This window comes from Pipistrellus kuhlii, unplaced genomic scaffold (assembly GCF_014108245.1).
Source record: "Pipistrellus kuhlii isolate mPipKuh1 unplaced genomic scaffold, mPipKuh1.p scaffold_m20_p_9, whole genome shotgun sequence".
Classification (NCBI taxonomy): Eukaryota; Metazoa; Chordata; class Mammalia; order Chiroptera; family Vespertilionidae; genus Pipistrellus; species Pipistrellus kuhlii.
The window spans coordinates 11,776,099-11,781,190 of record NW_023425595.1 but is presented as its reverse complement, the minus strand read 5'-3'; the positions used below and the strand labels follow the sequence as shown (position 1 = coordinate 11,781,190).

At 45.0% G+C, this 5,092-nt stretch overlaps 1 pseudogene; it reads left to right on the top strand.

The window, feature by feature from the left end:
* The first annotated feature begins 1,468 nt into the window (after positions 1-1,468).
* On the top strand, positions 1,469-3,689 carry LOC118713127 (annotated as a pseudogene).
* Positions 3,690-5,092: the final 1,403 nt, after the last annotated feature.

Genomic DNA, 5,092 nt, shown 5'->3' with positions numbered 1-5,092 from the left:
ACTCAAATGGATTGAGCTATGGGTTTTAAATCATTGGCCATGGGTTTCCTGGTAAGATTTCGTTTTCTTGATATAGAAGTGATCTCTTCCTTTGCATCTTTTCTGCTACATGTAGCTCTTAACTAATAGCTTGTGTCACAAGAAGCCACTCAGCAAACATTCAGAGCATGCATATTTGCTGGGCACTCAGCACTCTTCCAAGCCACTGAGATACATCAAAAATAAAACACACATCCTGGCCCTTGTGGTGTGAACAACTTGCAATGCAAACAAAAGCAAAGAAGAATCTCATGGGCCTCAACTTTGACATTTCTGAGCAGCTGAACTAAAGATAGAAATCTGCTTGAGAAAAATTCATTTTATTCAGCCCCTTAAGGGCTAGCTAATTGGCGTAAAGGATATTACAAATAGCTTAACTGGAAAAACTAGAGTTATGATTTACATGATATGTGATCTACTTTGGAACCACAAAGATTAAAATTTTTAATATACATGCGTTTATAATTTATATATCTAGGTGTGAGTGTGTATATATGTTTTTTAGAGAGAAAATAATAGGCAAAGCAAATGTGGGAAAATATTATTGTGACTCTGAATGAAAGATATATGATTTTGTTATATTTTTCTTTCATTTGTCTACATGAGAAGTAGGGGAATCTGTGACTCACTTGGAATCATGTAGCAGGTTTATAATCTTTCTATGAATGAAGAAATAAAAAAAATTAAGACAATTCCAGTAGTCCACAGGGGGAGGGAGTACTCGAACTCCGAGGTCCCGTGGGCCTGTTTCTCTGCACTGTGAGGAAAAAAGCCTTTTGTTAAAAGTATCTGCTTTGGCCCAAGCCGGTTTGGCTCAGTGGATAGAGCGTCGGCCTGCGATCCCAGGTTCGATTCTGGTCAAGGGCATGTACCTTGGTTGTGGGCACATCCCCAGTGGGGGGTGTGCAAGAGGCAGCTGATCGATATTTCTCTCTCATCGATGTTTCTGACTCTCTATCCCTTTCTCTTCCTCTCTGAAAAATCAATAAAATATATATGTATATGTGTATATATATATTTTTTTTATTTTTTTTTAAGTATCAATAAAATATATATGTATATGTGTATATATATATTTTTTTTTATTTTTTTTTTTAAGTATCTGCTTTGGAGCAAGCCTTTCTAGCCAGTGCTGGCCTATGGGCCTGACGACCAAGACAGATCCCCCTTCCAAAGTCCAGACCAGCTGTTCGTGCCTGCTGGCCAGCACAGGGCTGTACAGCTGCTGGCATTTGGCCTGAGATTTGCTCTCATGCCGACACTCCAGCAGCAGCGAGGTGGTGTGGGAAGAAATATAGAATGCCTTCACATTCTACACCTGCTCCTAGCACCATTCACCAAAAATAATTCGACACTCACGTCATGTCGGTTGGCAATAACAGGACGCCAACAGTCGAATGTGTGCCTCTCAAATCCAGAGAGGCGTACCATGATGTAATGGAGGGTGAAAGAAGCAAAATTGCAAAACAGTGTATCAGAATAACCCCACATGTGTTAGAAAGAAAGGAGGGACGGAGGGAGACAGGGAGGAAGGGGAGGAGGAGAATGAATGCATGAAAGAACTGCAATCTAATGGCCAAATTTTGATATCAGAGTTGAAGGGGAGGAAAAGAGAAGGAGACAGGAAGAAAAGTATGTAGGAAAGGAAAGTGAAGGGAATGAAAGACAAAATTTAAAAAAAAAAAAACTTTATTTGTATGTCTATATGTGTACACATAGAAGATCTGAAAAGATTCAACTTAACAGTGGTTCTTCTTAGAAGATGAAGGGAAGGCTCTAACATTTATCTACTTTTTCTTGTCTATTGTATAAATTTTCTGAATTAGTCCATCTTGATTTTTTTTTCTAGTGAAGAAAAGTTAAGACAAAGGACTATGTGGTGGGGAGGCAGCTCGCTCCTTGAAAAAAAAGGGCTGCTGTCCCCACTTTGACATAAATAGAGGCAAGTGCTGTGGAGATGAGAGGTCAGCAAGCTACAGTCAGTGAGCCAAAGGTGGCCTGTCCTCCGCTGTTTTTGTAAATAAGGTTATATCACAGCCCCTTCTGTTTATTTACATATTGCCTATGGCTGCTTTTGTGCTACAAACAGCACCAAGTCATGTAGTTAGTTGCAACACAGACACAGGTGTGGCCTACAAAGCAAAAAGGATTTACTATCTGGCCTTTTAGAGGAGAAATTTGCTGATCCCTAGTATCCATTCATACTCACCTTAGAAATGGGAGTTGTACAGTCTGCATTAGAACACTGATCCAAAACTTCAGACTCCAAGAGGAAGGGGTAAAAGGTAAGTTGCAAACTTATCTAATGACTTTAAAGGGTTAAATCAGCAAAGGTCACCTCACATCATATTCACTCAATGCCAAGAGCCCCAAACTGTCTGTCATTCTTTGTCAGTTTTGTTCAAAGCATTTATCACCATCTGATACTTTCTGGTTTGTTTATGTTTGCCTTCCCCATCTATAGGTGTGAGATTGGTGGGGGAAAGTGAAGAAATAGAGGGGAAAGTCTTAAGGGTCAGCAGGGTTAGGGTGGTCGGCCCGGAGTCGGTTTGAGGTGTGCTGGGGAAGGAAAAGGAAGACCCCATTGGAAAAAGCTCAGCACGGTACCTTTCTCATTGCGAACGAGAAGGCGCCAGCCGTGGACTGAAGGGGCGGTTGTCTCATGAGTGCGCTTGGGACCCACATATTCATGGCAGCGACAGTGCTTCCAAAACTTCACTGATTCCAAATAGTAAACAGCTGTCAACGTCAAAGAACAGAAAAATCTTCTCCAACTAGAGGCCCTGGACTTGCAACATGACTGAAGGAAACATCACTTAAGGAGGAGCTAGAAGAACCGGAAGTGTGCGGCCAGCACAAGGCTGTACAGCTGCTGGCATTTGGCCTGATTGTGGGATTGTGGAGAATGCCTGGGCACCTATCGCTAGAACATGAGCCTGTTATTGCCCATGTACATAGTCAGCCCTATAGTCCTCAGTCTCACAGTATTTGGATGTGACTTCTGGTGGGAAGTAAAGGTTTCCTTTGTTACCTGGGTTTGAAGCGGAGGACAAGAGCCCCAAGTGCGACCAGTTCTACGAGGAGTGCACACGCGCCTCCCAGGAACTGCAGGTGAGGCCCACTGCCATGGAAGCCTTCAATGAAACCATCAAGATCTTAGAAGAGCAGGGCCAGACTCAAGAGAAATGCAGCAAGGAGCATCTGGAGCACTTCCAGCATGAGGACAACGAAAAAGAGATGCAGAGGATCCTGCTGAACTCAGAACTGCTCAAGTCTCCCATCGCCGAGACCCATGAGGGCCACACGAAACTGGAACAGGAGCTGCGGACACAGGCCTGGGACAACCGGGAGATGGAGAAGCACCTGCACAGCATGAAGCCAGACCTCCTGCAGATTCGCAAGATCTGAGACCGGTACCTGGTATGGCTTCGCCAGAAAGGTGCCCGGTAGGAGAAAACCAACGAGTGGTTGGGAATCAAACAGGAGACTGAAGACCAGTATGCACTGATTGAGGATGACCTCCCCCACCGTGAGGTCCAGCAAACCTGGTGTGTGGGCAAGATCACCACTCACAGGCTGAGGAAATGCTGAATGGCAAGCAGGATGGTACCTTCCTCATTCTTGTCTGTCCCTTTATCCCCAGTGCCTAGAATACTGCCTAGCCCATAATGAATGCTCAAGAAACACTGAATAATTGAATGAATGAATGACAAATTCAGTTGTAAAATTTTTATATCACAGTGAAGAGGCAACAAGAACCAGTCCCACAGTAAAGAAAAAGAGCAGTCCATCTATGAACAGCCCATGGAGATTTTACCTTATAAAGATGTGAACTACAATGACTGGTAACTGTGGATGTGTAATTCCTCTATTTTTCAGCTGAATTCAGAACTAATATGGACAAGAGAGTCTGCCTGGGTCAGGGGAGAAGGTAAGGCTGCAATGAAATGCAAAACCAGTGTCAGCAGTCGGGTGGTGCACCAGTAGCTCTCTGCCGCCCTCCTGTAGCTCCCCCTGTCCCTCCTCATAGCTTGCTGCCCTGCCCTCTCCTATAACTCTCCACCTCCTGCTTGCTTGCTGCCCTGCCACCCTTCTGTAGTTCCCCCCATTCTCTCCCCTCCTCCTCATAGCTTGCTGCCCTGCCCCCTCCTGTAGCTCTCAGTTGCCCGCTTGTAGTTCACTACCCCACCCTCCTGCAGATCCAAGATCCGGTCTTTACACCGTCTTTTTGCCTCACAGCATAACGGATAATTAGCATATTCCTCTCTTATTATATAGGATGTGTCTAAGGCACGGCCCAGGGGTCTTCACCTGAAAAGCAAGGTGAGAGGAAATGGGAAATACACCCAAGGATGCCCCTTTGGGGAGTTTGGAGGCCAACAGTGATTCAGAGGAAGAAAGAAGCAGCAGAGGGTCCCAACTGGAAATTTCAGCCCTTTTCTTATTCCTTTTAAACCATAAAGCTATCAAGTGGGACCCAACAAATCCCCCAAGCAGAGCTCCCACCTTTAAACACCACACAGTGCATTTAAGGGGTGAGCTAGAACTCAGTGTCCAAGAGAGGCTGAGCACACGGGACCCACATTCTGGAGAGGTAGATGGTGCAACAAGGGGCTCTCTTTTCCTTCATTCCATGCATCCTGCTGAGAGTGGATTAGATAATCAGATGCATGGTGTGGATTACCAGTTACAGACATTCCCCACACCTCATCTCCTTTCTAAGGCCAGTGGATCCTACCAAGAATCCTTTCTTTGTCAGGTAGAGGGAGGATGAGAGACTGGAGACTTTGAAAGGGATTCTATCCTTTCGCTTAAAAACACAGAGAAAAGCCGGAACCGGTTTGGCTCAGTGGATAGAGCGTCGGCCTGCGTACTGGAGGGTCCCAGGTTCGATTCTGGTCAAGGACATGTACCTGGGTTGCGGGCACATCCCCAGTGGGGGGTGTGCAGGAGGCAGCTGATCGATGATTCTTTCTCATCGATGTTTCTGACTCTCTATCCCTCTCCTTTCCTCTCTGTAAAAAATCAATGAAATATATTAAAACACAGAGAG